This window comes from Equus asinus, chromosome 8 (assembly GCF_041296235.1).
Source record: "Equus asinus isolate D_3611 breed Donkey chromosome 8, EquAss-T2T_v2, whole genome shotgun sequence".
Taxonomy (NCBI): domain Eukaryota; kingdom Metazoa; phylum Chordata; class Mammalia; order Perissodactyla; family Equidae; genus Equus; species Equus asinus.
The window spans coordinates 67,955,184-67,978,576 of record NC_091797.1 but is presented as its reverse complement, the minus strand read 5'-3'; the positions used below and the strand labels follow the sequence as shown (position 1 = coordinate 67,978,576).

Below are 23,393 nucleotides of genomic sequence, written 5' to 3'. Positions count from 1 at the left end.
AGCAGTAACTTCAAAAGTAATTGGGAGGAGGTTAGATATCGTGAATGCTTTCTCTCATACTCTTTTCTAGGTCAAATTTATGTCTCTTCTCATCGGTAAAAAGAATCACTACTCTACTGATCTTTTTTCCACTCTGCTACTAAAAACTGAAGCTTTGATAGAAGGTCTTGGTCCTTGTACTAATCATGTTTTTTATTTTCTGTATTTTATGATACTTTGACATCTTGGGGCCTGGCAAACCAGGAAGGGAACTGGCTCTCTGAGGGTTAGGTAATTCCTAGAGATAGCAAACAACTTGCATGAGGCCATGCTTTTGATATTAAGCAAACATCAATTAATAATGTTATGTTTACTGAGGGATTATGTTCTTCCTATATAATAACTTAATCTTCACAACTCCCTTATGAGGCTGCCCCATTCATACTTTGTCCAATATCCCATAAGCAGCAACTGGAAGAGCAGGATTCACACCGAGGCAGTTTGGCTCCCGTGGCTGTGCTTGTAATCACACATACACACACACTGCTGTCCTTCATACATGAAAAAGGCACCAAAAAAGAACAGTTTTCAGAAATGCTGACAAGCTGACCCCTCAACCCAACTCTGCAGGGTGGCCATGGACATACACTGAGAGATAACTGACTGGCATTAAGGACACCATCAGTAGTTCTCATTAGTACGAAGCAAATTGACTTAGATGGGGCAAAGAACATTGATGTCATTAGCACCACACTTTAGCCAGGCAAAACAACTTGCTCAGCTGGGAAAGACACAAACTCAGCAAAAAAAAAAAGAAAAAAAAGCCACTTAACTAGGAGTCAGAAGGCCCAAAATGGGCCCCACAACAGAAAACCAAGACTTAATTACAATTTTAGCCCTTCCCAGGAACGTGACCTTTAAACAGTCAATCTGAAATTTCCTGAGTTGCACTAGTGAGGTATTCTACATGATAAAAACTCCTGCCATTCCCTTCCCTCCAAAAGAGAAGATGTCAGGCCTAAAAATAATCTTTTCTTTTGCTACTAGTTCCCCGGGCCCCACACTTCTTTCTATAAAACCTTCCATTTGGTATAACTCTTTAGTGTGCTCTTCCAGTTGCTAGATGGGATCCTGCCCAATTCAATGAATTAATTGCTTAATAAAGCCAATCAGATCTTCAAAGGCACTTGGATGACTTTTGTTTTTTTAACAAATATGGTGGCAGTGGCAGGACCAAAGCGAACTTCTGATGGCATTCAGGGGTGAGAAACACAGGCATGGTGCCCCACGAACTCTTTTGTGTTTACTGTCTCTCTTGACCGTTTCCAAAGGCTGTTGGTAAGTTTCTTCTGGTCAAGCTCCATTCTCTTTGCATTCAAGCTCCCGATCTAACTGACTTTCCCTTATGGGAGACCTCAGATTGAGCTGGAAGACAAGTCTGCTCAGAGCCCAACTGAGCTGGCAGAGGATTCTCCTTGAAGCCAACTGAGCTGGCAGATTGTTCTGCCCAAAGGCAAGCCCCTCGCCTTTCAGACTGCAATGTGAGGACGCAGTAACATCTCTTGGTTTTTGCCAATATAGAGGAAAATCCCAGCCCTTAGCTCTGTCCCTGGATTCCATAGTGAGAGCTGCTGACAGTTTAGCCTGCAGCTCCCCATTTGTTTGGAATCAGCCCCTAGATTCCATGCTGGGAACTGCTGGTGGCAGCTGCAGTACTCCATTTTGTCTGGAATCAGTCTGCAGTCCCCATTCCTTGGAATCTGCTGGTCCAATCCTCTCCCCAGTCGCAGATTCCATGAGAATCTCTGGTTCTGTGCACAGGCCTTCTCCCAGCCAGCACACAGTAACATATCTTGGTCACTGCTAATCTATTAAAGTGTACGTGTTTGTTTACCTTGTTTTGTACAGATAAAGGCTAACTAAAAGAAATGGGATCTGTTACATCCAAAGAGTTGAGTATGCCACCTTTTGACTCAACTGTTCACTTGATGTTTAAGAACTGTAGTCTCGGAAGCTGCAGATATCTAGCAAGACGGGAAAACTTTAAGGGGTATGTTCCAAATAGAAAGATCATTTAAAAGGTGCACTTAAAAGCAAGGGCTCCCAAATCAAACAGAAGGGGATGCATATTTAAATTAGCATGGAGAAACTCACAAAGGTTCAAGATTCCAAAATATCTTCATTGAAGGATTCATTGCAAAAGGCTAATGAAAAATTGAAAAGATAAAAGGTACCTAAAACAAAAGCTACAACCCAATTCTTTAAGGAACTAAAACTGGCTGTCTTTGTTTTACAAATGTAGTTTTTACAGAACCAAAGGTGTGGCTCTAGAAGTTCAAAGTTTACCTGCCCTTTTTGCTAATCCCCCAAACCTCACCTCTTCATCTCAGAATACCTGGAGATACTGGGGCCTTAGAAACAGAACTGTCTTGTCTCAAAGTGCCTCCAAAATTCCAAGTGAGAGAAAACTTGGATACCTTCCCTGTGCCTTTGTGATGTAAATGTTCTACCCCCACCTTGTCTAGGACTGAAGAGCCTTTCTTTGAAATGCAAATGTTCCTCATCAGAAGGAAAAAAAAAGAGAAGGAATTTAGAAATTAGGCTAATGAGAAATCTTACAAATCTTCTCCACACACCTGTGTAACTATAAGGTCTCTGTTTCCGTCTGTGTCTGTCTGTATGTCTACCCATATGCCTCGCAGGTGTGTGGTTATTCTCTGCCTTTGGTGATAGTGCCAGAATTAATTCATAAAAGAGCTCTATTTAACTGGGTTAAAGGTCAAGTACTTGTAAGGACTGGGCATTTTAAAGTTCTCAGAAATACGGAAACTAGTTCAAAGGCTTTTCAAGTTCACAAGATCTGGGAAAATATTAGGTATAAAAGATAGCTTAAGTTCACTGGTTTAATTAAAGGAAACGCATCTTTAAAGTTATCAACATTGAATATAATGCAAATAAACTACTTTTATTTTATCTGAGTTTACTAGCCAAATTCATGTTATCTCTGCTACAAAATTTATCAGCAAAAAACAACTTAAACTGATGGCTGACTTTAATGTCTCATGAAGTTTTTGTGGATAATCTAAACATAATTGTTGGGAGGAAAAAATTTAGATAGATATAATTGGGATACAGATTGATAAACTTTTTAGCAACAATTATATTTTATGGAACGTGTACTTTAAAATAGCTTCTAGAAACTTTTTGGTAACTTGAAACTTCAGTTTTCCTAAGTTAAATTACACGATGTGAAACTTGCTGAATATTTAGATCATTTCCAAATAAGATAAAATAGTGAAATATTAATTACTCAACATAAGTTTAGCAACTTTTGGCTCCTCATTGCAGAGAGACTTAAAAATATTTCAGTGTAGTAGTAAACATGTCTTATGCCATGCTGAGAAATATTCTACAAAAAAGCATATGTTTCTAGAAATTTTAGAAAGCATCTATAAATTTGCCAAGCCACAGAATGCTAATATAAAAGATAGTTCATAATTGTGAAGTTCTTTATTTTTCACTAGAAATTAAAGTTTTTAAAGATTTAAAATCCAAGTATGAAGATGCATTTTTGTTAAGAGAAATGAGAGTCATTTTGTTTCAGAGTGGAAAGGAGAAAAGTGAAGAACTAAATGTACACAAAAAAGAGAGAGAAAGAGAATTTTTCCTTGTGTAATCAGGCTGGCAAAAATTAAATTATTATAAGGGTTTTAAAATTAAGCTTTAATATCAGTAGTGTACTTATGTAACACTGGAATTTAATTTTCTTTTATTCACTAAAGGACAAAGTTTCCTGAGACTATTAGTACACTCTTGATAAAAGATTACGAAAGGAAAGCAAAGATTTTATGTTTTATCAAAATAAGTTTTTGCACTTCATTAGGCTTTTGATTACTAAGTAAACCTAGTCTTCTTAATAATAAAAGAGTTAACTTTGGCTCTGTGTAACCTTCTATACTTGCTTTTAAAATCTTCTATTGTCACTTTGGTTAAATGGATAACTAAGTACAGGCATACCTTGTTTTATGCACTTAGCTTTACTGCACTTTGCAGATACTGCATTTTTTACAAATTGAAGGTCTATGGCAATCCTGCATCAAGGAAGTCTACCAGCACCATTTTTCCAACAGCAGTTGCTCGCTTCCTGTCTGTGTCACATTTTGGTAATTCTTGCAATATTTCAAACTTTTTTCATTAATTTATATTCATTATGCTGATCTGTGATGAGTGATGTTTGAAATTACTATTGTAATTGTTTTGCGGCACCATGAACCATGCACATATAAGATGGCGAACTTAATCCATAAATATTGTGTATGTTCTGACTGCTCCACCAGCTGGCCATTCCCCCACCTCTATCCCACTCCTTAGGCCTTTCTACTCCCTGAGATACAATAATATTGAAATTAAGCCAATTAATAATCCTACCATGGCCTCTAAGTGTTCAACTGAAAGGAAGGGTTGTATGTCTCTCACTTTAAATCAAAAGCTAGAAATGATTGAACTTAGAAAGGAAGGCATGCCGAAAGCCAAGAAAGGCCAAAAGCTAGGCCTCTTGCACCAGTTAGTCAAGTTGTGAATACAAAGGAGAAGTTCTTGAAGGAAGTTAAAAGTGCTACTCCAGTGAACACACAAATGATTAGAAAATGGAACAGCCTCATTGCTGATATGGATAGTTTCAGTGGTCTAGACAGAAGAAAAAAACAGCCACAACATTCCCTTAAGTCAAAGCCTGTTTCAAAGCAAGGCCTTCACTCTCATCAATTCTATGAAGGCTGAGAGAGGTGAGGAAGCTGCAGAAGGAAAGCTGGAAGCAGCAGAGGTTGGTTCATGAGGTTTAGGGAAAGAAGCTGTCTCCATAATGTAGAAGAGCAAGTGCTGATGCAGAAGCTGTGGAGGTTCTCCAGAAGACCTAGCTAAGATCCTCAATGAAGGGGGCTACTCGAAACAACAGATTTTCAGTGCAGGGGAAACAGCCTTATATTGGAGGAAGATGTCATCTAGGACTTTCATAGCTAGAGAGGAGAAGTCAACGCCTGGCTTCAAAGCTGCAAAGGACAGGCTGGCTCTCTTGTTAGGGGCTAATGCAACTGGTGAATGTAAGTTGAAGCCAATGCTCAATTTACCACTTTAAAAATCCTAGGGACCTCAAGAATTATGCTAAATCTACTCTGTGCTCTATAAATGGAACAACAAAAACTAAATGACAACATATCTGTTTACAACATGGTTTACTACATAGTTTAAGCCCACTGTTGAGAACTACTGCTCAGAAAAAACCAATTCCTTTCAAAACATTACTGCTCATTGACAATGTACCTGGTCAACCAAGAGCTCTGATGGAGATGGACAATGAGATTAATGTTGTTTTCATGCCATCCATTCTGCAGCCCATGGATCAAGGAGTAATTTTGCTACCCGGTCCACCAACCCCATAAGACATAACAACAAGTCTGCTCATAACAAACCTAATATATTATCTTTAGCTTGCAGGAAACCCACAACCACAAGAGGGAAAGACAGCTAAGACCTCGTGATCAAGACCAGTCAAGACCAGTTGGAGGCGACCTGGCAGTCTAACTTGACCTGAAGTAGACCTCACAACTGATTTTAAGCTCATTATAATACATTAACGTGATAATTAACACACCCACCTGTGGGTGTGTAACGTGGGATTAACACACCCACCTGTGGCCATGACAGGACACACCAGATCAAATAAGGAAAGAAAAGAGGTGACACCCTATTCCCTCAAAAACCAGCCCACTTCCCTGAATAACTATGAATATTCCTCCCCTTCATTACCTTGACCCCTCATAAAAGCTGCTTGATTGCCCTGAGAGCTGAGAAGTTGATTTTTGAACATAGTTCCTGCTCCTCCATTCTTTGGCCACTGAATAAAGCTTGTGCTGTTGAACGCTCAGCTTCGGTCTCATTTCAAAGTTGTGACACCAGAGAAAAGACCCCAGAAGGAAGGGCAAGGGGCTCTTTCTCAGCCTCTTTCTGGTTGGGGGAGAGCTCAAGTGGTAACAATTTAGACTTTCAAGTCTTACCACTGAAGAAATATATTTCATAACGCTATAGCCTGCCATAGATAGTGATTCCTCTGATGGATCTTGGCAAAGTAAATTAAAAACCTTCTGGAAAGGGTTCACCATTCTAGATTCCATTATAAACATTTACAATTTACAGGAAGAGGTCAAAACATCTACATTAATAGGACTTTGGAAGAAGTTGATTCCGACCCTCATGGATGACTGTGGGGGTTCAAGACTTCAGTAGAGGAAGTAACTGCAGACGTGGCAGAAACTGCAAGAGAACTAGAATTAGAAGTGGAGCCTGAAGATGGGACTGACTTGTTGCTATCTCATGATAAAATTTTAATGGATGAGTTGCTTCTTATGGATGAGCAAAATAAGTGGTTTCTTGAGATGGAATCTACTCCTGGTGAAGATGCTGTGAAAACTGTTGAAATGACAACAAAAGATTAATAGAATACTACATAAATTTAGTTGATAATGCAGCAGCAGGGTTTGAAGAGGCCGACTCCTATTGTGAAAGAAGTTCTACTGTAGGTAAAATGCTATCAAACAGCATCGTGGGGTCAGCCCCACGGCGCAGTGGTTAAGTTCGCACATTCCACTTCAGCAGCCCGGGGTTCGCCGGTTCAGATCCCGGGTGCGGGCATGACACCGCTTGGCAAGCCATGCTATGGCAGGAGTCCCACATATAAAGTAGAGGAAAATGAGCATGGATGTTGCCCCAGGGCCAGTCTTCCTCAGCAAAAAGAGGAGGATTGGAAGCAGATGTTAGCTCAGGGCTAATCTTCTGCAAAAAAAATAAAATAAAATAAAACAGCATTGCATGCTACAGAGAAATTGTTCACGAAAAGAAGAGTCAACTGACGTGGCAGACTTCACTGTTGTCTTATTTTAAGAAATTGTCACAGCCATCCTAACATTCAGCAACCACCACCCTGATCAGTCATCAGTGTCAAGTAAAGATGCTACATCAGCAAAAAGAAAACTCGCTGAAGGACTGGATGATGGTTAGCATTTTTTAGCAATAAAGTATGTTTTTAATTACTGTATGTACTTTATCTTTTAGACATAATGCTATTGCACACCACAGCATGATGTAAACACAATTTACTGGGAAACCAAAAAATTCCTGTGAGTTGTTTTACTGCGATACTCACTTTATTGTGGTGGTCTGAAACCAAGCCTGCAATATTTCCAAGGTGTGCATACCTGTATAGAAACTGAGAGTTCTCTAACTTAACTCCTAAAAGTTTACTCAATCGACATGTGACAGCTTCTTTTAACACTCAATAGGGAGGTGCTAACTCCAAAGCAGGTTATTTGTTCACGCCACAGAAAAGCAGAGATGAATCCAAATTAACCATAAAGGCCTGAACAGAACAACTCTTCTATGGGTTGCCTGTGGGTGTCAGCAGGTCAAGTTCAAACGTACCTTCTAATTATAAGAGCCAAGAAGTGAATAGTTTGATATTGTATTACCACTTCCATAAAGAACTACCTGAAAATCAGAAATTCTAATGTGTAGGGTCAGACTTTTAATAACGTGTCTCCTTTTTCCCAAAAAATATTTTAAATGTTTAAACCAAAATGAGTTTTACTCCTCATAAATCTCTGCATTAGAAAAATACTTATTTTTCAACCACCCTTTATTTCTATAAAAACCAAGTCAAAACTGATTTAAGTTTGATTTTTCAATTTTAAAAATTAACAGATAAAAAAGGGAGGGGCAGTACTAAGAATATATTAAAAGATTCCAACTTTTCAGTTCTAAATAATGAAAAGTCCAAACAAAGATAGTAATTTTTTAATTAGATTTAAAGATGAACTTGACTTTAATAGAGATGGATTTGGCAATGCTATTTTTAAAAACGCTGCCAAGATATTGTGGCTCTACAGACACTGTTTCTCCACCCTTGGAAGAGAATCAACCGCTCGAGGGCAATTCCCACTTTAGCTACCTAGAGCAAAACTCCACTCCTTTGCTGCTCACTCACTGTTCATTCCTGGAGGATTTAGCCCAATAAAAGTGAAGGTAGGAAGGAGGGATTTAATTCAATCAGGATTTATCCGTTTCGAGTTCTAGATCAAATTTCAAACAATGGGTTAGCAGTAACATTGGTGAACTCAGGACAGGTGGGATTAGGTCTCTGCATGACTGACTGCTGCAGGGAAGAGCTGGGTGACTGACAGACAATACACACACGACATTTCATCGAATATAAGCGTAGAGCACTTCACAGCTCCTTTGAAATATTTCTGAGTTTCTAAAACATAAGTTAAATTCTATTCATAGTGACTACTTGACTATAATCATCACTTATCAATGTTTTCTATATATATATAAAACTTTCACCTGCTAGGTAAAAGACACAGGGTAATAACTAATACTATGCACGTATTTTGCCACAACCAACACAAAAGCTTACATATTATACGATTCCATTTATATGAAAGTTCAGAACAGGTAACCTACAAAGACAGAAAGTACATTAGTGGTGGCGAGAGGAGGTGGAATGGGAAAGGACTGATAGTGGGTTCAGGGTTTCCTTTTGGAGTGATGAAAATGTTCCAGAATTAGATAGTGGTGATAGTTGCAGAATTCTACAATGGAAGGGCTTCAAAACAGGCCTCCCCAAGATGTGCCACTTTGGCACGTGGAATATTTTGAGCTAAAGGCAATTGAGAACCTGTGGGCTTAAGAGAACTTTTACCTCTCCCTTAAAGAATTTGAATTGGGGGCCTTGCCCATAATAAGAGGTATTACTAGAAGTTTTTATGACCTTTCTGTATGGCTCAACAAACATCTATATTGAACATGTGCTCTTCTTATCATCCTGTGAATTACCCTCCACCCCTTTGAAGCCTCAGGCCCCTATCCCATTCCTTAGCTCAAGATAGTATATACACCTCTCATGTATGTGGGGTTCCCATATGTACAAAATTAAATTTCATTTCTCCTATTAATCTGTTTCATGTCAATTTAATTCTTAGACCAGCCAGAAGAACCTAGAAAGGTCGAGGAAAATTTCTTCCTCCTCCACAGCAAATATACTTATTTTTGCTTTAGAATTCTTGAGAGCATTAAATTATCTCTATCACCACAAACACAGAACCCCCCAAAAATGAACACAAGACAAAATACAAGATGATAGCATTTTTTTTAAAAAAGCATTTGACACTACTAAATTCCCAAAGTCTTCTGAGTCAAGATCAAATGAGACCAAGGAAAACCACGGCCAGGACTGAAAAGGTGCAAGGGAGTGGAGGAAGGCTTGACTCTCCCAGCTATGGGAACAGAGTACATTTACTGAAACTCAGGCTTGAAAGTAGCAGGAAAAGCAGAACAACAATAAGCTATATATATTAACTTCTCTGGAAAATGTCAGTGGCCTAGACTTTCTACTCCTGGACAACACATTGATAACACCAACTCCATTTCAGCAAGACTGTAGGAAGACAGAGAAAGAAGCAGCTAAGCAATGCAAAATCCCAAGTGATATCAAGATTCTACATATGTCTACTTAAATAAAATACATGGCCATCTCAATAAGAATGTTCAGGAACGTTAAAGGAATAAAATCAAGAAACTATTGATAAGCTATTTATAATCAAAGAATGACAAAAAAAAGATATTGCCCTAGATTTATATTATTATATAAAAACAAAGTTTTACTTGTCTCAACTTGTCAATTCTTTATGATGAAATAAGCCAATTTCACTGCTGACAAATACAATAACTACAGTAAACAGGCATGCCAAAATCAATGCAGATTCTCAAAAAAGGTCAAAGAATCAACTGTTAGTTTAAATTGGTTAATTTTATTAAAATTGTTAAACATGACAGGATGTCAGAGAACTCCCAGATTCTCTTACACATGAGCACAACTGGATTAATTCGACCCAAATTTTTTAATAGCTCTTCCAATTTCTAAAAATACATCACTTTCTCACTTATCTTAAAATTTCTGCTTTACTTCTCTAGCTTTACCTCAAAAGAAACTTCTTCAAGGCCATCTATCTTGACTTAGTGAAAGCAAAATAATCACAGCACTCAGCAGCGCCATGAAGATTTCAGAGCCCCAGGGACTGACTAGGCAGATGCCGTGGAAAGCGCCTGTGGGGAGAGGACGGCGGAGAGCTAAAACCGCGCCACAGCTGCAGGGATTGAAGCTGCTAGCTACGGAATCAAGCTCAGGAGAGACTCCGGGCACAATTCCGGCATCCGAAATAAATTAAAGTAAACAGTCTTGCTCGCTCTCATCCACCCTGTTAGCAGCCTCTCAGCTGAATGGAGACCACACACTCAGACCACACAGAGACAGCTGAAGTCCTCGCACGCAACATCTACAAGCTGTCACTCAGCAGTGCAGAGAGAGGGGAGAAGGAGGGGGAGTGCTGGGGGCTGGGAGAAGAGGGAAAGAGGGGGAGGGCAGAGAGGAGTCTCCTCTACATACAGCTGGATCGAGTGATGTGTGGTTTGGAGAAAGGGCAAAACCTCTCTGAGAAAACAAGCCGGTCGGTCGCGGCCTCCTGTGGCCTTGACCTGTACTCCCCCAGACCAATTTAGCAGCTGATGAAGGATTAACAAAGCATCCATTTAACATCAATTAACCTCCTATCCATCACGGGTCAAAAGAGAAAATTACCATTATAAAAGCATTTCATTAAAATAAAGATGAAAGGCCACATTTTCTTCCAGTTTATAAGAGACACTTAAATAGACGCATTTTCTTTTAGATTTATATTAGTTTTAACCCATCTGCCTCTTTTCCTTTAATGAAGCACACAGGATGAATTTCAAATGGTTCTCCAATAAAGGTCAGGAGATTTTAATTTTGTATGTGTGTGTGAGGAAGATTGGCCCTGAGCTAACATCTGTGAAAATCCTTTTTTTTTTTTTGAGAAGCTTAGCCCTGAGCTAACATCCGCTGCCAAACCTCCTCTTTTTTTGCTGAGGAAGACTGGCCCTGAGCCAACATCCGTGCCCATCTTCCTCTACTTTATATGTGGAACGCCTGCCACAGCATCGCTTGATAAGCGGTACATAGGTCTGCACCCAGGATCCGAACCAGTGAACCCTGGGCCACCGAAGCAGAGTGTGTGAATTTAACCACTGCACCACTGGGCCAGCCCCTTTATTTTTTTTTTTTTTGATGTGGAATGCTACCACAGCACGGCGCCACCAATGGTGCCAGGTCCACACCTGGGATCCGAACCCATGAACCCCATGCCGCTGAAGCTGGAGCACACAAACTTAACCACTACACCACCACGCCAGCCCCCGGAAAATTTTAATTTTATAATTTTCCCTTATTTCATTGTAGCACAATCTATAATTTTCCAAAATATTTATTGGTACAATAAAAGAGAGTAAATTACTTTTTTACATAACTTCAGACTAAAAACATATAGAAAAAAATAACTAGTAATGATGTGGATCAAGGCTGCCCCAGGGAGAGAAACCCAAGGCGTCCTGGCCCACATACCAATCTATATCATCCTCCAGGAAGTATAGGACATCCTGACCTGATCTGTATCCGAAGTTTTAGGACCAGCCAATAACCAGACCCCACTTGCACTGATACCATTTTAACAACTTTTTTACATGATCTTTCCTTTGTCTTGTAAAGAAATAACTCACATACCTATGCCTTATAAAATTTAGCCCTACCCTTCAACCCCTGCAGCTCTTCACTGCCCATGGGTCCTGTCCCCATGCTACTCTCTGAATAAAAGGAGCACTACTACCAGATCTTGAGAGTGCAAGAAATGTTTCTTTTGACTCCTTGGCTCGCCAAGCCCACATCAGTAGCAGTAATATTTGGGGGGACGGGGGGGGGGGGGGGTGTGTGCAGAAAATGTAACCACAAAAGTAGCTTTAACGATTAAACGAAAATTTTTTTTACTATTTGGCAAAGAATTTTGCTGATTTGAATAGCAGACAAAAAATATGAACAAGTGATCAGGTGTCTTACCCCATCAGGTCCCCAGATGAGGCCAGGAGCTGGAAAAATAGAAGTTCTGATTCACGGAAGACTTGGAGAACCTTCACCAAACAGGCCAAGGAAAGCCTCCTGATGTTAAAAGTACTATTTTCTTAAATCAGGCCATAGCAAAGTAAAAGTATTCCCCCCAAAATACCAAAAAATGAAAATAGTAATAATAAACTCTCAAACTCCACCCCTCTCCATGCTACTCAAAACAGCAACACCAAGGAGCAAATCACAAAGGAGGAATCTCAAGACCCCAGCCTAACTCACTGAGTGAGAATCTGCCTTTTAGCCATCTGTTGCACATTAACGCTTGAGAAGCACCAAGTAGGCTTATCCTGTCCAGAGCCATCTTGGACCCAAAGGACCCCAGAAAAATCTAGCTGCAGAGCTGCCTAGTGACTTTCAACAATAAAATTACACTCAACTAGACTCTCAGGCCACACAGCAACAGAACCAAACTCTGGAACTCACTGTACCCTCCTTGAGTCATGTTCAACCTATGCTAGGATAGACCTGACCTTCGGGGCTGGGCTGGGCTGGCCCCAAAGAGATCTCCCAGAGATACTGAGAAAAGAGTCTTACAGCAGGGTAATTTACTTCCTTCAGTTTTCTGTAATCTCAGACTCTACTTCTCCTGAGCAGAGTCAAGGTCAAGTCACCTCAGCACTGCCACACATTTACCATCTAACAGCACAGAGTGGGACAAGTCTTAGGGTCAGGAGCACTTCGGTCCAGTTTTCTAAATTAATCATCTGTCTCTTGCTCCACCTCAAAATCATGGTTAACAAAAATATAATCATGCACAAATCTGAAAGAATCCCTGGGGTAGAAAGCATCCTGAGAAGATTCACTGGTCCTCAGCAGGAGCATCTGCAGAAGTGAAGGCCTGAGCAGATGGAAACGGAGGAGAGCTGCCCTGCTCTCCAGCTCGCTCTTAGGTTCTTTCCTCTGTGACTCCTAGAAACAAAAGATCATTGAGACATACAATGCTTTTAAATGAAAATGTAAGTATTTATGTTTTAATTCATTTGTAAAAAAATCCAACGATTTAAAAAATACAACTGACAAATAGCACTTAATTTTTTTTTTTTTTGGTGGGGGAAAAACCTTCACTCTGGCTACAATGTTTGGAGGTACGAGACTAAAGAGAAGAGCATCTACATGAGGTGACTGGAAAGAATACTGGAAGTAAAATAGAATATAGTGGAAAAGCCTGACACTTTGGCTCTCCAGAGCTCCCACATAACTGATCTGTTACATAAATAGTTGATTCCCTAGCTAGTCTCTTAAAATAAGCACTGGATTCCATCTTAGTTAGAAGAGTTCATTAAAAGTCTCCCTTATTTCCCAGAAACTATAAAATCTTCCTGCCTCAGCAGGCTGTCTCTTCCTAAAGGACAATTGCTTTCACAACATTTCAAAGCCAAAAGCAGTAGGTCTAAAAGTGGCTGGTCCTCTACCTCATGCCATCGGACACTGATGACATATCAGAAATGAAACAGGCCAGTGCAAATCCACGCCCCACCCCCACCACTCCACCAAGAAAAGCAAATATAAAAACAAAAACCTCCTTAAGAAGATACTCTTAAGGGAAAGAAGGAAGAGTAGTTCCATGTAAAAGCACAGCATTATTCACGTATCAATCTATTGCTACTTGCACTCACATCCCTACGACTGCCTCTTTATTAGATCTACATTGGGTGGACAAAACATTAATTCCTGCCATTTTCAGAAATGTAATTTTTCAGAAAAAGATATCCAGATGTTTTTTTCCCCCAGAAAGACAGATCATGTGAACAATACTGAAGAAGTCGTTATCAAATAAAATTGATTTCGATCTTTTAGTCCATTGAGAAGATTTGGGATATATATAGAAATTGATCATCCAGCACCTCAAAAGATGACAGTGTTGGATTTCTATCCCTCAGGAAAACAGATACAGATAAACCAGAATTTGGAACAAGGAAATCCCCTCAGATTGTTCAATCAAAACAAACATTTATTTGGGACATTTTCTACGTTCCAGGCACTACATTGGGGAAATAATAAGAACAAGATTTTGTGACAAGGTTATGGATGACCTTGGCCTTCAATGGAGTGATGGGCACCAAAACCAGACAGCAGTGGGATGAGCGAAAAGTTGAGTATAAAGAACTATTTAAGAAATTTGGCTGGGAAGGGAAGAAAAGAGAGAAATTTTAACAGGGAAATGTAAAATCAAAGGAGGATGCTACTTTTTTAATTGCTGTTTTTCTGCTTTGCTTTATCGTTACCTGTGTCTAAGAATGTTTAAAGGGTGACAGGAAGCAGCCTTTGGCAAGAGATGAACAACTGAGTGAAGCGCTCTCGCAGGCAGGAGTAGAAGGGACATAAAGCCCAGGAACAGGGATAGATAGGTCTTAGAGTAAATGCAATCTCTTTCAATGTAACTGGGGAAGGAGGAAGGTTTTTTGGAAGAAAGAGTATGAGATTCTCCTCTGATAGCTCTATTAGTTCTGAAATACGTGGCAAGATTATCTGCTAACAGTATAGATTTTGTGAAGGAATGAGAGGTTTGAGAAGAAAAGGGCAGAAAATGCTTCAAATAGATTCTGCACAGAACAGAAGCAAGTGCTGAGGAGGAAAACACTAGAAAATTCTTTGATGGCCAGTTGAGACTGGTGACCATGGATTTATAGGGTACAAATCTAGATGCTAGGATTTTCCCCTGCTGGTCTCAGCAACTCAGTTCAAGCATTCAAGGAGGTAAGAGTTGAGATGGTCCAGGGCTGAGAAATTGCCAGCCAGGTGATACAGAAGGATGATGATACAACTGAGCAGAATGGAATGACAGCGACCGAAGATCAGGTAAAGGCAGGTAGAATGGGAGAAACTAAGCGAGGGTTAGAAAGACAAGAGACTGCAAGCAAAGAGCGGGGGTCTGAGCTTTGGATTTCAGAAGTGGACCAGACTCAGGCTGGGGCACTTCAGTCCTGCTCCCCGACCCCTGAGCACCACATCTCAGGTCTAACAGCCACAGCCTTCTCTGTGGCTCCCACTTGCAGCGAGCTCTGCTTTCTCCTTTTGTCCCTTCCAGCTATTAGTTTCTCTTTGGGCCTCACTACACCTTTGTTCCCTAGCCCCGCCCACACCTCCACAAGTAGTCCCTTCACTAAAATCTCCTTATCTGAACCATCTGGCATGAATTCTGATTCCTGCTGAGACCCTGACTTACCCACCTACACATCATGTCAATTACATAGGGCATTCACGAAAATTAAACTGAAACCAAATATTCACGGCTTTTTGTCTTTCAGTAAAATTACGATACAATGAAAGTTAAAATCGCATACCCTCCAAAATCACAGAAATTTTAAGTGGAAAAGGACTTGAAAAATTCATCAAAGCTTACAGATGAAACTAGGTGCCAACCTTGCCAAAAGCAGCACAGCTGGCAAGTACCAAAGGGAGAGGTCCCTTGGCGCTGCACCAGGATCACCCAACACTAACTCTGTGCCCAGCACCACCCTAGGGGCCTGCCTGGATCCACCTCATGCACCTTACATTCTAAGTAACTCATATCTAGGTTTCCCAGGTTTCAGTATCCACTCTTCTTTCCATTACTGGCACCAAGATTTATTGTAAGTGGGAAACACTAAGTACAAGGAATTACTAAAACCAAAACCAAAAATAAAGCCAATTGGATGATGCACCCCAGTCTTAAACGCTACCAACAATACCAAGTTAAAGAATATTCATGAAGCTTTTGAGCAAGCCTAACATCATTTTCCAGAAAAAAAAGCGTCATATATCAGTCCAAACTCCTCTGCCTGACCATCAAGGTCATAACGCAAATGCACTCACTTACCAGCCTGCGGCCTTTTGTTCCTGATGTGCCACCAGATGTTCACGCCTTCCCTGCGAAGGACCACATCCTCTCCATCAAGGTCTGACCTCCATGAAGCCTTCCCAAGGACTTGAACCCCAACAGATCCTTCCCTTCTCTGAATTCCGGCTATACTTACACTCAATACTACAGTTTAGTTCTCAGCAATTCTTTAATCGAGAGGGCAAATGTGCCCATTCTGAATCCAGGCTAATAGCACTCTATCTCTGACGTGTGTGTCAGGCACATGTTAAAATTGGGAGACACAAAAATGACTGAGACTAATCCCTGTCAGGCAAGGGCTTAAGCTTTTGACAGACATGTAAACACCAGTATATCTATAGCCTCTAAGACAACACAGGGTTACCCTTGTGCTAAGTGGTTATAGGATTCACTGAGTTGGAAAATTTCAAAGCAGGAAGAACTCTTAGAGATAATCTAGCTTTATGTATTCTCTGACTACAGGAAAAAGGAAACTGAAGCCCAAAGAGGCGAAGTATCTCGGCTCATGCTATGAAGCAGGTGGGTGGTAGCACACGACCAGTAAACGGCTGCTTTGACTCCTACGCCAAAACACCTTTTGAATCTATAATTTCAAACTGAGGTCCAAGGATGCCGATGGGTGTGTCCACAGCATCAAGATTCATAATTTCTCTACAATTACCTTAAGTTTGTGTGTTTGTGCCAACAATACTTTTAAATTAATATAAACACACTGCATCAGGTAATTATAATGGAATTCTACTACCATGTGATTTTACCAGGCACTCCAGGAGAGCCATGAACAGATCCCCCAGGGTCTGGGAACAACCAACATTCTAGACTACTGCTTAGCAGAGTGACCAATGTTCTCTCTCACGCCAGTCAATTTCAAAATTCTCTCTACTCATTACTGACCTAAAACTCATCCATTTAATAAACATTCAATAAACTCCCAATATGTGGTGGGTGCATACGTACTAGGATACTGGCTAGTGAAGATGAGTAAACTAGAGGAGTGGAAAAGGAACTGAGAGACAAACTGGAAACCCAGCATTTCCCATACGGCCTGGGTGATCCTGCCCCTGCCTCACACCAAAAATTGTCAAAGTCCTTTATTCGAAAACTGTGTTTGTAAAATTTTTTGAGTATCAATTTCATTTCTCACAAGACTCATACATAACAGGCTCTCAAATATTTGTGGAATGAATGAAAAATTAACTTAGCAGATTAATAACCGTTTTTAGAAAAGTAATAGTTCAAAATGATATTCAGTAGAGGAAATTAAACGCTTGACAAGAAAAAATAAATATTTTCTGAAACTTCCAAGAGTTGTTCCAAGTTACACTGGGGGATCCTCTGCTTCTCAGCTTAAAATTATTAAATTTCTACTTAATCCAAGAGAAGAGAACATTTAGTACTAAGCACACATTATCCTCTTTCTATTACCACCCTTTGAGTCAACAACTTTCAACACACAGATGATGCCTGGGAAGCTTTTAGCTTTCAGTTCCTTTGTCATTGGAGTCAATTACACAAAGCCTGGCCAGAATATCCGTACTACCATTTATAAATAAAATATTAGCATCATTAGGAGACGGACTCACATAACCTCAGTTAGAACTAGCTTTCAATTCAGTGTACCCAAATGATTTAACTAAGGTGTGGCTGAATTTTAAAATATTTTCCAAAGTTTTCCCTATAAGTTTACTCAGATTAGTTACAAAAAAAAACAAAAAACAAAAAACAGATTTTCTCCTTCTTATGTGATCGACCTTCAGCGATTAGGAACAGGTTATTTCCACCTAAAGACCAGCTCTCTCAGGACCCGTTTCTTGGCATCAGGACAGCGTCCACTCGCAAAGCGTCGGAGCGGCAGGTCCAGCACCAGCCGCCGCCGGGCAGGGCCGGGAGCCCGCCGCACCGCCTCGGCACCGGGGAGCAGGCGACTCCGGGCCGGCCGCTCGAGGCCCGCGCCCTGGCAAGCAGGACACTCCGGCGGCGCGCCCGCCGACGCCAAACGGCCTCCCGCGCTCCCCTCGCCGCCCAGGCCCTCGCGGCGGCCGCCCCAGCGGGGCCCCGAGCGCGGGCCTCCCCGCGGGCAGTCGGCCCCAGCCCGGAGGCGGCTCCGACACGTACCTGCAGCCGCCGCCGCCGCGCGCGCACTTCCGCCCGGCCGCGCCGCACTTCCGCCCCGGGAGCGCCGAGGGAGTCGCTCCGCAGCGCAGTCGAGCGCCGCGCCGTCGATGGCCGGGCGTCCGCCGAGGAGCGGGGCTGCGCGGGGCTGCCGCCTGGGGGCGCGCCGCGGCCCGTCCATGCCCGTGCCCTCGGGTCCCTCGCGGAGGCCGGAGCGTGACGCTCGGTGAGCTCGGTGAGGTGACGCTGCTGGGGACCGGGACCGGGCTCCCGCCGAAGCCCCGGGAGGCGACGTGACGCACGGAGCCGCCGCACCGGGGAAGCTGCGGAGGAGGATGGCAGCGGACAGCTGCAAACCGTGTTGACTGTTTCAGTTCAACGCACCGAGCCAGCGCCCCCCTCGGCTGGGCGCGGAGCGGGGCGCCGGGGACGCGGAGGGGCGCGAAGGGCGGTCGCTCCTGCGGGACCCCGCGGGGCCGAGGGTAAAGCGCGGCCTGCGGAGCGCGAGGAGGCGCCGCGGGGCGACGGCGGCGGGCTGGTCGGAGTGACGGGGGCTGCGCCAGGGACAGTGCTGGGGGCGGGGGAGAGCGGTGAGAAGATGCTCTTCTGAGAAAGGAGCAGCGACGTTATCCGTGAGAACGGAGGAGGCAGGGCGAGAGAAGGTTGAGGAGAAAAGAGAAAGGGGGAAATCTTTGTCTTGGACATTGTGAAACAAATTACTGAGAAAATGTGGTAAGATTTCCAGGCAGAGCTGAACGCCCGACCTCCTGGGATGTATAGTCCTGAGTGTAAAATGGAACCAGTCCGCATGCTCGTGTATGTTTGGGCTGCTCTACTGTGGGAAGAGAGCAGAAAATTAGTTGTGACCTAGGTTGGAGTTTTATAAGGCAGAGGGAGCAAAGGAGTTGAGAGTCTATGTAAAGAAACGACTTTATGGAGAACCATGGAGTTTAAGCTTGTGTGACAGGGTGTTTAGAGGGGTTTTTCTGGTTGTCCTGGAATTGGCCGCTTAGACTGGAAAAGGGGACAGATAACTAGGGTGATCATGTCCCAATCTGCGAGAGATAACCCTGGTTTTTGTCTGTTATCCTGGCTTAATTATTGAGTGCCCCTTTCACTGTCCAGAGTGTCCTTGTTTGGACAATATTTGGTCACCCTAAAGTCATCCACATTTTAAAGATAGCCCCAACAGTTGGGATCAGACACCTCTTCGAAGCTTAGAAGGGATTCTCCCAAGTGACTCTAAGCTAGGCTAGCGCTTGCTGACGCGAGAGACACAGGAGCCTGTGCTTGCTGCCGTCAAAGTGGAGGTGAGCATGGGGGCCATGTTCTTGGGAGAGTTGGCCTGACACTGGAACTATATGTGATCAAGAGTATGTGCTTCCGGTCTAGAAATTCCTAAAGGTAGGAGACTGTTGGAGTAACCTGCTGCAGCTGAATGGAGAGGAGGTTAGCAGTGAGCAGAGGCACACCCACGCTGGGGGTCTTGCCACCTCTCACCCCAGGAACTCACACTTGCACCTTACACAAACTTCGTCTTTGGCCAATCTGTGTGTTTCACGTGAATGCCTACTAGAAAGCTTCCACAGCAGAGGGGCACCAAGTACCTAGAATGGTTTGACCAACTTCTGTCCTGGGGCCAACCTGGTGTTTGTACAATGGGACTGTGAATGGAGTAGCCATGGTGGCAGGGACGGAGCTGCATGGACCCCGCTTAACAAGGCAGACCTAGACCGTGTGTCTGCCCCTTCCAGCTGCAGAGGCCAATGTGCAGCCAGAGGTATGATACCTTCGCTCGAAGAGACCAGGCAGCTACTTGGTAGCAAGGTGATTTCCTCAGACCCAGATATGTATCTTGAGTTTGAGTTTGTCTTCCCTGCCTGCAGAGCCCTGGCAAGCATCATTATCCAATTGCTCACAGAGGGTCTGATTTATCATCATGAGATATATCCCATAATATCACCTGAGACCAGGGACCCCTTTAAGGGTGAAAGAGGTATGACAAAGGGGACAATACCACAAGATCCACTGGTTCTACGTACATCATACACCCAGAAGCTGACACCCTGATAGAACATTAGAATGGCCTCTTATAGGCACAGCTGAGGTTCCAGCTTGGGGAGAACATTTTGCAGGACTGGGATGCTGTGCTATGGGATGCAATATATATTTTGAACCTAATACCAGCGCATGGTGCTGCATCCCCAATAAAGTCCTGGCTCCTCTGGCAGGAGAGGATGCTCTGCCAGGGAACAGAGGGTTCTGCTAAATCTAAAGCCCTCTCCTCATTTGGGATCCTCATACAGGTGACAAAAAAATTGACCTTTATGATCAGAACGATATAGGGACAGGGAGGATTATTTCTGGAACTCAGGGCATTCATTGGGCATCTTTTGCATGCCTGGTTATATCAGGAAGTGGGCACTGCAGCAACCCTGTCCTGACAAGGGCATGGCAACCAGGGGCTCAGACCCTACAGGCATGAAGGTCTGGGTCACTTCATCAGGCAAGCAACCTGGGCCAGCAGAAGTGCTAGTTGATGGTGAGGGGAATCAGAATGGGCAGTAAAGAAAGAAGATGGTGAGAATCACAATGGCCTCAAGACCAACTGCAGCAGGAGCCCACGGCTCAACCTGTCGGTGTTCCAGGTGTGGGTGTGACCAGACATCAGTGTGAGAAGTCATGACAGGGCAGTGTGAACACAACACAGCATGCGAGGGGTGGACAGAAGCAGTGGCCATAAGAGCCTACCCATATCCCTCTGCTGTGCCCTCTGCTCTCTGACGGCTTCTTTCTGGGAACACCTGCCCCTTTGTGCCTCAGGGCTTTCTTCCTCAATGCAGGGCAAGCTGGAAGTGCTGAAGAGTTCGTTGGCCCAGAAGCAGACTTCAGCCAAAGACAGTTGTATAACTATTGGGCTGCCTTGCTCCCGGGGTAGCTCCGAGGCATGTTATCCAGTGTATTTCAGAGCTCCCCTGAGACTGAGCTCCAATGCTCTCAGGAATGCCTTCACAGCACACCTTCCCTTTCCTACCTGGTGTACCCACTCTGCTCCTGGTGTTTCCTGGTATCACCTCCCAAATTAAATACTAGCCCTTGAAACCATATCTCAGGGTCAGCTTCTGGGGGAATCCGGCCAAGATGGTCATTATTATAGACCAAAAACAACCTATACTTACTACCACTCAAATATCTTTATATGCTGAATTGCACACCTATTAGAGAAATACATGCTGAGAAAAAGCTTTGAGTTGTGGGACTTAGCATGACTTCATTTTTCTCTCGTTTACATCAGAAGACATGTCAAAATTGCTCCAGCGTGCAATAAGTCAACTGTCCCAGGGTCATCCATTGTAAAACACAGAGGAAACATGAGTCAGCGACCTGGCAGCAAAGGTTGAAAGGAAATTAAGTTTTCTCTATCCCTGGCAGTGGTACCCCACTTCACAGTGAAACCAAACCCTTTTCTTGTCTCCCTTTTGGGTCTCGGCGACACGCCATTTCTCAAGTTAAGCCATCCTGCCATTAAGCCAGCATGAATGGCTCTTGAGAACTCACAGATCTTTCCTGAATAAAAATAATGACAAATAATACTGTATTCCTGAAACAAAAATACTCAAAAGAGGAAAGAGAATCTTTTGCTAATATAAAACTTACTGGTGATGTTTTCTTTCTTTTTTCTTAAATTTCTGGTCTGTATTCTGAAGTTAGTTAGCAAATGTTAGTGCAGTATATGCAGAAGCTGACAGCAAATAAAATCATTAAACCTCAAATTACAGTAGCAGCTATTGAGGCAATTAAATATTGTTATATAGCTTTGTGTTTTCAGTTCTACATCAGATTTATTTTGACTTAGAAAAAGTAACCTTGAAGCATGAAATTCCTTTGGTTTCAGTCTTAGGAAACAATATGACAGACACAGTTCCCTGTCCTTTAGATATATATATATTTTTTTTTACATGAAATGAACACCCAGAGTGTTTCGTACTGCATGCCCTATCAGTCTGTAATGGATCACATTAGTATAGAATCTAATCCTCAAAACAGCTATAATTTGCCACATCTTAGTGATCTTTTTTACCAAAGACTGACAATTGTTGGTCTTCTGTTAACTCATTGATTCTAAGCCCCTTGCTGGCAGATTCCTGTCTTATTCATTGTCGTAGGTACCACAGAGCCGGTAGTTGATACAAAAGGCCAGCCACCCAATAAGAGCACTAACCGCAACTTGTAAATAGATTATTATCTGTTTACTTATTTTGTCTCCTTCTACTAGGATTTAAGCTTCTTGACGGAAGGGACTTTGTGTTGTTCACCCATGCTTCACACATAGTAGATGCTCAATAAATAAGTGTTGAATGAAAAACTAAAGATAATAATAACTACATTGTGATAGTGGCAGAGTTGAGAGAGATGCCTATTTCCAGTTGTCTATTTCAAAATATGCTTACTGATCACTTAAAGGCACAAAGAGATGAGCAAAATTTGATATGTAAATCTTGACAATACATGAATGATTGAGATGTTTCACTGATTACCATCCAACTTTGTCATTTCTCGCTGGAGTCTTTTATGGTTTAAGATCACAAGGACAGTTTGACATCCTCCCAGGTTGTAATAATTACAACTCTGTTTTAGCAATTCCCAGCCTGGACCTGTTGGTTAAGGAAGCTCCTTGCATCATTTTTTTTTTAACCTTAATCTTACTATTGTGTAATCCTAGCAAATGTCATTGTGTTGACTTCCGCATCTACAGTTCTTATCTTCAGAGATCTGTATGTGCAAAGCCCTCAAAATAGTCAAATGTCTCCAATCAATTTTACAGCAAAGCAGAGCTCTGTGGTTTTCTATTTACTTGCTATTTGCATATTTTATTAAGAAACCTGTAAATAAAGCTGGTCTATACAGGGATATGGTGTTTCAACAGTGTTACTCCAACCATATGGCCACCACTGCCACCCAGCACAGTGATACAGCTGTGTTTACCACCTGTGTTTATATCTGGGTGTCTCTGGCAGTAGGCCATGCCTGTAGGTGGTCCAGAAGAGAACAGAGAAATTGAGGGAAGTTACTCACTGCCAAAGAGATATGAGAAATATGGAACCTGGCGAGAGGGAACTGGGTCAGAAAGTGAAAACAACTCATCTTAGCCACCACGGGATCTCCTTTCCCTGCCAGGCCTGCCCTGCTGCTGCAGAGAGGGCAGGGACAACCTAATCCTGTGATTTTCTGTGAGTAGGAATTTAGACCTCTTCATGTTCTAAATGAAGGATCTATAACTAAACGCAAGATAGCATTTTAATTTCTTTTAAATTGCTAGTCAGTAGTAAGTGGTTGTTTTTTCATTTTTGAGTTTTTATGTACTGTTTTGTCTTTTAAAACTTTCCACTTCAAGGTCCT

The 23,393-nt window shown here is 42.4% G+C and overlaps 1 protein-coding gene across 14 annotated transcripts in view; it reads right to left on the bottom strand.

The window, feature by feature from the left end:
- Nucleotides 1-17,990, bottom strand: part of EXOC2 (exocyst complex component 2) — a 203,072-nt gene extending 185,082 nt beyond the window's left edge. For 6 of the 14 annotated variants that reach the window (XM_070515754.1, XM_070515755.1, XM_070515751.1 and 3 more), the window contains exon 1: nt 15,861-17,612. The gene's annotated coding sequence lies outside the window, so the exon portion shown is untranslated. The other 8 variants (XM_070515742.1, XM_070515747.1, XM_070515746.1 and 5 more) reach the window with 5 other exon arrangements.
- Between the last annotated feature and the right edge of the window lie 5,403 nt (nt 17,991-23,393).